Source organism: Gossypium hirsutum, chromosome A07 (assembly GCF_007990345.1).
Source record: "Gossypium hirsutum isolate 1008001.06 chromosome A07, Gossypium_hirsutum_v2.1, whole genome shotgun sequence".
NCBI lineage: Eukaryota > Viridiplantae > Streptophyta > Magnoliopsida > Malvales > Malvaceae > Gossypium > Gossypium hirsutum.
The window spans coordinates 92,006,026-92,018,558 of NC_053430.1; the positions used below are offsets into that span (position 1 = coordinate 92,006,026).

The following is a 12,533-nucleotide window of genomic DNA, read 5'->3' on the forward strand; positions in this document are numbered from 1 at the left end:
AAATGAATTCATTTAATTTGTTTCAAAAAATACAATAAATTATTTCAAATTTTAGAAACAAAACACGGTAAATATCTAATAATTTCCCATAATTTACCTACAATAAAAAAAATTATGTTAGATTACAATAATAATATAATTAAAATTAATATAAACTATCTAAACATAAAAATATACGAATTAAAAAAATAAAAATAGAAATAGATATATACTCGAGTAGTTTATTTCAAACAACCTATAAAATTATATAACAACAAATTTAATCAACATTTTAATAATCAATAAAAATTGTTAAATAAATAAAAAATCAAATAAAATTACATTATATAAAAATTACATTAAAAAAATCACAAAACACTAAACTAAACACTAACAATTTATATAACCTAATCATAAATTACTAACAAAATAACTATAAAATTATTTTTAAAAAAATACATTACTAAAAAATCACAAAACACATAACTAATATAGATTGAAAAAATGTTTATACAATCTGTCAAGGTTGATAACAAATTTTTCTCCCTTAAATTACTTATGCCAACAATATGTTCATGTATAAAATAAATTCATGTACATGCATTTAACTTTGAACATTGATATTTGTGGGTGTTAAATTTTTAAATTAAAATTTTAAATAATTTTAATAAAAGCATTTGTCAATATCTTTATTCATACTTATAGTCAACCCTAAAAGTGCATTAAATGGAATTTGAAAATTCATATCTTACTTGTTATTGTAGATAAAAAAATCCAAATCCCATATTTTTTTCATACAGCCAAAACTCTACCCCCATTGTTCAAAATAGGGGTGAGCGTTCGATCAAATCGAATGAAAAAATTTCGAGTTAATCGAGTTGACGAATCATATTTTATCATCTTAATTTGATTTGAAATTTTCTCGAATCGAGTCGAGTGAGATGGAATGCGAATCCAATCGAATCGAATATATTTGTTCGAGCTAAATTTAAAAAAATAATTTTGGGTCCTTATAACCACTGTCACCTATCATAATAAAATTTGTCCACCTTAATCAAATTATTTATTAACTTTCATCACCTGATAATTTATTTATTAATCTTTTACATACGGGTTAGCTTCTTTGCTTGCTTAGTTGTTTCAATTATCTGCAGGTTCTTGCCACTATATATTTTGGAATTAAAAAATATATTAAATGTAAAAATGTGATTTTTTAAATAAAATTTATTTTAAATATAAAATGTGAAATTGATACCAACATAAAATTTTAGCACAAATATTTTATGGCATAATTAATAGTTCAATTTTAATATAAATATTCAATATGACTAAACAATTTAATAATATAAATAATATAAAATGTGAAATTTAATTTAATTTAATAATATAAATAGTAGATATAAATAAAATTATTACTATTTATATTTAGTGATATTTTTTGGATAATTCTGATTTTTTATTTGAGAATAAAGGGTGAGAAGTAAAAGTTTAGGAGAAAAATAAAAAGTTTTGAGGAATAAAAGTTTGAGGGAAAGTAAATGGGGGAGTAAAATTTTGGAGGAAAAATATTAAAAAAAAAATTAGGGGGATGGGTTTGGGGTAGATGGGAAGTGGGATGGGAAGGGAGTAAAAGTTTTAGGGGGAAAGTGGGAGGGAGTAAAAATTTTGGGGAAAAATAAAAAGTTTTGAGGGTTTTTGGGTGTAAAATTTTAAGAAAAAGTAAATGGGAGAGTAAAATTTTGGTGGAAAATGGATTTTGGGTAGATTGAGGGGTTGGGATGGGAGGAGAATAAAAGTTTTGAGGGGAAAGTGGGAAGAAGAAAAAGTTTTGAGAGAAAAGTAAAAAGGTTTGAGAGTTTGGGATAAAAATGTAAAATATTATAGTTTGATATTCGAATTATTCGAGTTATTCGAATTAGAAAACTCAACTCGAATCGAACTCGAAATTCAAAAAAAATTGATTTGACTCGAATAACTCGATTCGTTTAACTTGAAATTTAAGTTTTTTTTTCAATTTTTTCGAGTCGAATCGAATTTTGCTCACCCCTAGTTCAGAATAAGAATCTTAATTATGAGTTTTGGGAAACGCTTTTAATTGATACTATTAATGTATTATTATCAATTTTTTAATTTTTTTAAGTTGCTGTTAAGTATTGGTATGTTAATAATTGATTTATATTCTTCAATATTTCTACAATCATTTTTTTATAAAAATAATTTTAAAGTATATAAATTTATGAAAAAAGTCAGTTATGATTAAACTTGGATAAATTGATATCCAAGTTGGTATAAAAAAATTAAATGAGTTAACAACAACTATTAACATACCAATACTTAATAGTAACTTAAAAAAATTAAATGAGCTTAAACATCATTTGTCCAAATTCATTTTCAAAATGAAATGATTTTTAATTTTTTTTATAAACTTATACGTTAAACTCACCAAATACTAAACTAAACACAACAATTTATAACTTAATCCTAAATTACTAATAAATTAATTTTAAAATAATTATAATCATAAAAATTTATAACATAATCCTAAATTACTAACAAATTAATTTTAAAATAATTATAAAAAACAAAAAAAATTGCATTCATACAAATATTAATCCAAAACTATAAACACTAAACATAAATAACTTATAATTAATAATTAATAACAAAAAAATCACAATATCTTAATTAAACTCTTTAAATTATAAACAAAATTAATTACTAAAATAATACATTAACTTCTTCTTTTTTTTTCTTTCTTCTTCTTCTTCTTCTTTTCTTCTCTTTTCTCTCTTTTCTTTCTCTCTTCCGGTGGATAGGGTTTGGGGGACCATAATTATAAGGTCCCCCATTTGCAACTTTTTCCCATTGAAGGGACTAGACACAGCAGCAACAGCTACTAGCAGATGGAGCGGGGGAGGGGGCATGCATGCAGCAACATATGCTGCAGGAGGGGTACTGTGGGGGTAGAAGGGGCAGCGGGGTAGGGGGCATGTAGTAGCAGATGCTGCAGGAGGGGGGACTGTGCAGGCAGATAAAGAGAGGATTTTTGTATCTATCGGAACTTTACTGTAGTTTATCTTTGTTTGTTTTTTTTTCACCAAAAAAAAATAATGAGGGAAAAAATAAAATAAAATAAATAAAACATGTCAAAAAAGGAATAATAAGTGAATAAATAAATACTAATAAAAGTTTAATTAAAAATTGAGAATAAGCAAATAAACAAAGAAATAAAGAAATATTAATTAAAATAGTTTAATAATAATAATAATAGGACTAAATTGAAAGCTAAACAGGATTTTAGGGGAAAAATAGGAATAAAATAAAGTAAAGGACCGAATTGTAATGCGCGAATGAAAGGGAAGGACCAAATGGGAAATATTCCCTGTCCTCCAAAACACGCCGTTTCAAGTGGACCAAATTAAAACCGAAATAAAATTCCAGGGCATAAATTAAAAACTAAAAAAAATAAGATTTAAAAACTAAAAAAATGCAAAAGGGCCAAATGCACAAATAATCCTTCTACTAAAAAAATGTGGATCCTAAGCCCGGCGGGTCGGGTCGGGTAGGTTCGGGTCACATGAAAACAATGTCGTTTTGGTGTCTGAGGGAGCTGGCCAAAATGGCGTTGTTTTGACACCCTATATAAGTCACCCAATCTAAAAAAAATCATTTATCCCCTCTTTAGAAAAAAAAATCAAAAACTCTCTCTCCCCCTCTCTCACCTCCTAAGTCTGATGGGAGCTCCGGGCAGTCGTCACTGCACTAGCCGTCGTTTACGGCGGCTGAAAGACAGAAAATCTCCCTTTTTTCAGGCGATCGAAAAACAAGTGATGGCTTCTCCTTTTTTTGTTTTTTTAATATATATGTATATATAAAAAACATATTCAAAAAAGAGTGAAAAGAAAAAATTAAAAAAAAAACCTTAATCCGATTCGATTTCTTTCTCTATGTTTCTTGCCTCGTTTTTTTTTGTGTGTGTGAACTTTGTTTTTTATTCAACTGCTTGTTGTTTTTATTTTTTTGGGTATTCAAATCTTGTTAAAAATATTACATTGAGTCTCCTTTGGCTTTATAGTCTCTTTCAATTCAATATCATATATTTACTACTGCCTAATGTCTTTTCTACTGTTGATTTTGCAAGTGGCGAAGGCAGTGCTGGCAGTGGACTAGGGGCGGCAGCAGACCTAGGTGCGGTGCACATAGGGTTTTTCTCTCTTTTTTCTTTCTAAAAATTTTTAGGATTTTGGGCTAGGTTTTTTTATTTGGGCCTTATTGGGCCTTTGGACTGTATTTGGACTATTTGGATTTTTATTATTTGGTTTTAATTTTTTAGTTAGTGGGCTAGGCAAATTAGGCTTATTACAAGGTCTGTTCTTTAAAGAAAATTGATAGGTGGTAGGTAAGGAGGTTCTTCTCTTGTGTCATGACATCTCTAATGGAAAGAGGGATATTTCAGACATCAATGATATAGTAGTGGTTCTCATTCCTAAGATCAAGGACCACAAAGACATGACTTATTTTCGGCCTATTAGTTTGTGCAAGGTTATTTTCAAAATAATCTCCAAGGTTTTAGCTAACAGATTAAAGGTTGTTCTCCTTTCATGTATTAGTCAGAAATAGAGTGCTTTTTTCCTGGGTCGTATGATTCACGACAATATCCTTATCGCCCATGAATTAATGCATTATCTATAGAGCTCAAAAAATGGGCCGAATAAAGGGTTCGTCATTAAGCTCGACATGAGCAAAGCTAATGATCGTGTTGAATGAAACTTTTCTCGAGAAGGTGATGGAGAGAATGGGTTTTGCTGACAATTGGATTAAGAAAGTTATGTGAGTTGTTCGGTCTGTGAGGTATGTGGTTAAGTGAAACATGATTCTTTTGGAGGTTATTGTTCCCGAGTGGGGTCTTCATTAGGGGGATCCACCTTCCCCTTACCTTTTCTTATTTTGCATGGAAGCTTTCTTGAGGATGCTTCTTAAAGCTCAAGATGTTAGTCATATCCGTGGCATTCGAGCTAGCAAAAATGGCCCTCAGATTAACCACATGTTCTTTGCCGATGATGCCCTCTTTTTTGTTAGAAATAAGATCAATGAAGTTAAGGCTATTATGGAGATTCTTAGAGAATTTGGGAAAATGTCGGGTTAAAAGATTAATCATGCTAAGGGCACGTTTGGTTCGCTGTATTGGATTAGAGGTGTATTGGATTAGAGGTGTAATGGATTAGAGGTGTATTGGATTAGAGGTGTAATAGCAAATCAACTGTTTGGTTGAATGTAATGGAATAGAGGCGTAATAGTAATCTTGTGTTTGGTTGAATGGAATAGAGGTGTAATAGCATAATGGAAAAAACTAAAATGACTAGAATACCCTTACCATAAATTTGTTTTGGTAAATGATTATTGTTATTGTTATTTAAATTTTAATAAGATTATTAATATCAATAATAAATAATTTAATCATATTTAAACATAATTATTATTAAATATATTATAATTGAAATATATAATTTAATAAAATTCTTAATAATCAATATTCTTATATGAATTTACTCAAATCATAATATATGATACTATAAAATATAAATTAACATAATTATTATTAAATATATTATAATTAAAATATATAATTTAATAATATTATTAATAATCAATATTCTTATATGAATTTACTCAAATCATAATATATGATACTATAAAATATAATTTAACATAATTATTATTAAATATAATTTAATAAAAATATATAATTTAATAAAATTCTTAATATTAAATATTCTTATATGAATTTAATAAAATCATAATATATAATACTATATAATATAATTTAAAATAATTATTATTAAATATAATTTAATAAAAATATATAATTTAATAAAATTCTTAATATTAAATATTCTTATATGAATTTAATAAAATCATAATATATAATACTATATAATATAGATTAATAATGTAGATACTTGCTAAGAAAACATGGATTAAACAAATGTCAAGCATAGGTTTCTTCCAAAAAAAATTTTCTATGAACAATCACATAGGCATAAAGCAACCATGGTAAACTATAAAAAAAAAGATCTATATGTTATCAAGCAGCAAATCTGTGTTTGTAACTTCTAATATATAAGTTCTGCATGCATATTCAAGAAAAACAACTAGTATACAAATCACTTACCATACAAAAGTTAAACTATAAAGCAGTAAACAGAGTGACATTAAAGTGAACTTGAAACAACCAACACTGACTCATAAAACAGATTCTTAAGCCTTAGCAACAGCTTTCTAGTGACATTTACATGCAATCGCAGGCTTTGAGAAATGATGTAGACTAGGGTCATTTTCTCATTTACAAACATTATGGACAAACATTGCAAGTATTGACAGGTTTTCTATCCACACTTTATTTCATCAAAAACATTGCAAGTATCTCTTCATCAGTCGAGTACAAATTATCAAAATCTGACTCGAACTCTTCATCATCCACATCGTCTCGTGGTTGCACCTCCAATTCATCCATCAATTCATCATCGGTCTCCTCATGCTTCCCAGCTAACTTTCTACGCAAAATGGCCTCAAGAACTGAAGGGAGTGCCTCTTCATCCCCTTCAAAGTACTTCTTGATTCGGGTTTTCAGCTCTGGCACCAAATAACTAAGTTAAACAACATAACAAAAAAACAAACTATCATGATTTATCCAAACAAATATATACATATATCATGATTTAGTTTCCCTTCCTTTCTCAACAACCAAACAAATTATTTCCAAATAAAAAAAAAAGTAAATTCCAGCAAAGAAGAAGCAAAGATTAAAAAAAAAATTCATCTTATTCAACTCTTGGAAGAAATCATATAAAATTTAGTTTTAGCCTTAAGTTCTACACCAGTAGCATCAGTTGACACATTATACACATAGGCAAATTCAAAATACTAAGAAAGAGCTAAACATTGTAGTAACCGATTAACTTTCTGATATATTAATGAGTCATCCATTTCAACATCACCAACTACACATATAAATAAGAGTACCATAGAGTCGCATTTGCAAGCTATGCTACTCGTACTCGAGTATGTTCAGTTTTTTAAGTTTTTTGAGACATCTTCAAACTCGTATCCGGAGATATACCAAAAAAAGGCCAGCCATGAATACTTCAGGAAAAGAAATAAAAGTTGCAAGTCTAGAATTCCAAGCAACTACTGTTCTAGATGAAAAGGGCATATCAAAGCTCCTTTTCAAAAGCATAGGCAATTTTCCAACTGATGACAGCAAACTAATTCTAGAATAAGAGCTAAACTATATACATATATAACTCAAATATATGTGCTACAATGAAAAACAATCGGCTTCATCACCGTTCTCAACATGGTCTACTGTGTTATTAATTTTATGAATTTAAGCAATGAGAAATGCTACCAGAGACACCGATCACCTCTCCTTAGGTAATGCCAATTTTTTATCTTTAGCTACAACATTCGGAGCAAACAGCAACAGATATGAACATCATATTTGAAATGAATGGATGGTCCACTGGAAGGCAAGTCATAATAGTAGTCCTATGTCCTACCAACTGTATTGATGCAAGTAATATCAATGCTATTAACTAATTTAAGGGAGGCATCCAACAACAGAAGGCGAAGTTGGTCCATCCAAAGAAAAGACAAAAAGAAGCTGGAGTCCAAACACCATAGTTGAAGCAGGAAAATCATCTAAACAAAAGGCTTTGCATGTCCAGAACCAGAATGCAGGCATATTATAGCCTTGTGACAAGTATTATAACAAAAAAAATAACAGCCAAACCTCTTGTCCAGCACCAGTTGAAATGATTGAAGTCGGTGAGAAATCTTCCAATTCAGCAGCCTTTTCTCTTGCAAGAGCAACAACACTTTCAGGAAAATTGGCAAATTCTACCACATGAATACCAAAACTTTCAGGATAAACAGGTATATTTCAGAAGCTATAAATCATGAATAAAGCCTTAGTGCAACACATAAAGCAAATAACCTATCAAATAATTACAGTTCTTCACAGCTTGCAGACCTTAGCAGCAATAAGTCCACTAATTTAAGCCATATCACAAAGCAAAACAGCACCACACTTATCCGCAATCTGTCGAAACCTTCCGTAATCCCATTCCCTCGAATACGAACTACCACCACAAATCAATATCTTAGGCCTAAAATCAAGCGCCCTCTATTCCAACTTCTCATAATTTATATACCCAGTTTGTGGATTCACTTTATATGGCAAACTCTCAAAGAAAATTGAAGCAGAAGATACTTTTCTACCATGTGGGGTATAATACCCATGACTGGTATTCCCTCCTGATAGAGTATCCAATCCCATGATCCTATCTCCGGGCAATAGTAACCCAGTATAAACTGCGGCGAAGATGAAACTAACCCTAAAGAGAGCGTTGATAAAGTGTCAGCCGATTGAGATAACAAATCCATGGAACAAAAGCTTGCATTCAAACAAAACCCAAACGAAAAAAACGAATAAATAAGAGAAAAATTAAAACAGAGAAAGCCGAAGACAATGTTGAAGCAAAGATTCATACCTGAAATCGGCCTCCGATGAAACAATGTTGAGGATTTGTTATGAAAGCAGAAGAAATGAGGATAGATCTGCAATGCCGATGGAAGAAGAAGCAGAAATCTATGAGGGCAGAAAAAGGAAACGAAAATAAGAAATGGGGTAAGGATTCTCTAATCGGCGCTGGATGGGGGAATAGCTATTACGGGACCGGGTGTATTAGGGAAGGAACAGATTTGGGACGTAATGGTAATACAACCAACCAAACAACAGATTAAATGGGGATTATGTGGGGCCCATAGATTAGGGGTGTATTGGCTATGCCAATACACCCAACCAAACATGCTGTAAATCTATGGTGTTCTTTAGCTTAAACACCTCTAAGAACCAAATACATCTTTATGGCGAGATGTTGGGCATGCGAGTAGTGGATAAATTGGACAATTATCTTGGTCTGCCTCTCCTCGTGGGCAGAAAGAAGACAATTTCTTTTCAAGACATCCTTAATCACTTTTCTAATAGGATTAATAGTTGGTCAAAGCGGTTATTATCCTATGGTGGTAAAGAGGTTTCATTAAATCAATTTTACAATCCTTACCAAATTATGCTATGTCTGTTTTTCTTGCTCCCAAGGGCACTACAGAGGAGATGCTTTTAAAATTACGACATTTGTGGTGGACTAGCAAGGAGAAAGGGAGAGGACGGGACAATAACATTAGAATTGGTATGGATATTTGGGGGTTTGAAGGCCTTAATGGCAATTCCCTTTGCTATCATATGTCTAATATTTCAGAAAAAATGGTTCGTGATCTTTGGGTGCCCAACTCTTTTGCATGGAATAAGGATTGGGTTTGTGAGCTCTATGGTGAGCTTGTGTGGGATCGTATTTGTGACCTCTCTATTATTTCTAATGGTTTGAATGATAAGGTGATATGGTTCCATAACATCATGGTCTTTTTCATGGATTTTTCTTAAGAGAATAAGCCTTGGTCCGCATTGTCTTTTTTGGAAGTTCATCTGGAAGATTTAAGGTTCTTCCCAAAATTCGTGTTTTTGCTTGGACAATTGGCCATGAGCTGCTCCACATGAATGCCAAAATTTCCTCCGTTAAACAGAATGCTAGACAAGACTATCCAAGGTGTGGTGCTAGTGAAGAAACTGTTATTCATGCGCTCAAAGACTACCTGAAAACCAATGCCATTCTTGCCTTCAGTGGTCTCGGTGGTAGGCTCATTGACAAAGAACATTGTTAATGTATTGATTGGCTTGAAGATGTTATACGATTGTTAGACAAAAAAACCTTTGAAGATTTAATTAGGACTCTTTGGAATGGTTGAAACAGTCGCAAATTTGATTACAAGGACCCAAAATCATTTAACTCGAACAAATATAATCGATTTGATTTGATTCAAATTCCATCTCACTTAATCTGATTCGAGAAAATTTCAAATCGAGTTAGGATGATAAAATAGGATTCATCAACTCAATTAACTCGAAATTTTTTCATTCGATTTGATCGAACGCTCACCCTTAAACATGGTACAACTTGAGCTACAAAACTTTGATACGTGGATAATACCTTCGATTGTTGGGGGTTTAAGTTAGGTACCATGAGGACATACTTTGAAGATTTCTCTAATAGGGAGATGATTCCCCCTCAATAAAATATATTTAAATTGTTGTGAAATTATTATGTTTAATTTGTTTGGATTTTTATTTAGCTACATTTTTAATTTGTATTCATTTCTTGTTAATTATAAATTTATTTTATTTAAATTAGTTTTTTTGTTTCATTTTATATTATTTGCAAATTTAGATTCGGATGTTTGCATATTCAAATATCCGACATATGATTGAAAATGTTAAATTTAAATTTTTTACAGATTTAGATATATGATGAATAATGATATTTAATTCGGATTTGGATAATTTCACTCGGATAATTTGTGAATTCAAATTATCAAACAGATTGACAAATCCGAATTTAAATAGTTAAAAATTGCAGATATTCAACCTACTGCAATTCCTACTTAATTCAGTTTTTTTATTATGAAAATTTCCATTACAATTGTCATTTTTCTACCTAAAAATTTGGAATCCATAAAGTTTTCTTTTTTTAATATTGCAATCCCTAAAGATAAATGCCCATAAACCACATTCGTTTTATATTAATAATAATTCTAAACGATAATCCTAGCTTATATTCGTAACAAAAGAAAAGGACAAAATGAAAAAAAAAAAAAAGCAAAGGGCAAATGACAAATTAACATACATAATTGTATTTTTTCTGTAAAAGAAACATACACGGAAACCAACACATGCTAGTACTGTGTCAAATTAAGCATTCAGTTAATTCATCCTACCCCTCCTTCGATTCTGCATCTTTCTTTTAAAATACTTGATAAACAACTTATGTTTCATCGGGTTGAAGGGGTATCCCACTACCGCACTTCCATATCCCAACATGATCGCTTTCCACCCAAATTGAAGCCATGAATCTTCACCATCATCTTTCTTTGACAATGAAGGCGGCGGTGGTGATAAGCCTTCGGGATAGCATTTCTTTGACAATGGATTCTCATATAATCCTAGGTTGCCCTCAAATAAGTTTTCGAACGTACCAAATTGTTTGCCTTGCGGTATAGGTCCGGTCAAATTAAAAAATTCAAGGAAATTGAGTTGCACTAGCTCCTGAGGGATCTCTCTAGAGAGCTTGTTCCGAGAAAGGTCCAAAGCTTGGAGGTTTGTGAGATTTGCTAATGATTATGGAATTGGACCCGAAAGAAAATTGTTAGAAAGGTTGAGGAATTGAAGTGCCTTTAGAATTTGAATGTTTTCTGGAATGCAGCCATCAAACTTATTGCTTGAGAGATCAATGACTACCAAGGAAGCTTGAATCTTCTCGTATTTTATTTTCACGCCTGCCTTTGTGATTGTCATTAAGGAGAAACACCAACCTGACTTTCTTCTCCCACTTCAGAACTAACGTTTGGCCCCAAGTACCTTAACTTGCCAACATCACCAACCTTCATAGCCTTCCATCTTTGGAAGTGACACAATGACAAACAACCTGTCAAATTATTGAAGGAAAGATCAAGAATTTGCAACTTTGAAAACTCATTGGATTTTGGTTCTCCAATTGCACCATAAAATCCATTATTGAAACTAAATATCCATTTATAATTTAAAGATTCCTCGTGAGAATAAAGATTTTGGATATTGAAACCAAATATCCATTTATAATTTAAAGTTAATTTTTTTATTTTTTAAAATTAATATAATATTTTTAAGAATCTAATTAATTAGATATTTTATTTTTAATTGCAATTAAGAAAAATAAAAATGAACAAGAAAAATATCATTTCTACTCTTTCAAATATTTTATAGTATTTGTTAAGTTTTTTTTATTGAATTAGTGTCACCTTCAACTAAGACACACACCCGTATCTCTACCCGTGTGGACGAAATAGGCCATTTTCAAAGCCACATTTCTCACCCAATTTATTTTCCACCTACATTAACACTTTAACATATCATCAAGCCAACCAAAGCATTCAAATCAAGCCAAAAATCTAGTTTTTATACATATCATAACTCCACATATAATCAAGTAATTATACTTACCTATTTGTCCAATCACACATATAGGCTTATTTGTATCTATTATACCAATTCAAAGCAATCCATCAATATGCTTATGAGTTATTCACCTTTTCACCATACGAATCTCACCTCAAGCATGATAAGGCCATATAATTACATTAAAATATGTCCAACACAAGCCATTCCAATGGCTAATTATAACATAATACATTTAAAAGCCAACATTGACTATTTAGCCTATACATGTCATTATAACCAAAATTGAAATTCTATATATACCGAATGAGCTGATACATAACGTGATGTAGCTTTGCCAGCTTCCAGCCTTTACGAGCTTTCGAGTACTATAAGACAGGGGAAAATAAAATAGAGTAAGCTTTAAAACTTAGTAAGTTCGTATAACAGGAAATTAACTTACCATTAT

The 12,533-nt window shown here is 30.8% G+C and overlaps 1 long non-coding RNA gene across 1 annotated transcript; it reads right to left on the reverse strand.

Annotated features, from left to right (window-relative positions):
- Positions 1–6,161: 6,161 nt before the first annotated feature.
- On the reverse strand, positions 6,162–8,319 carry LOC107955335 (uncharacterized). Its single transcript, XR_005929879.1, has 2 exons — positions 7,772–8,319; positions 6,162–6,612 (listed from the first exon to the last, which is right to left on the reverse strand). It is a non-coding gene; the product is annotated as an uncharacterized lncRNA (long non-coding RNA).
- Positions 8,320–12,533: the final 4,214 nt, after the last annotated feature.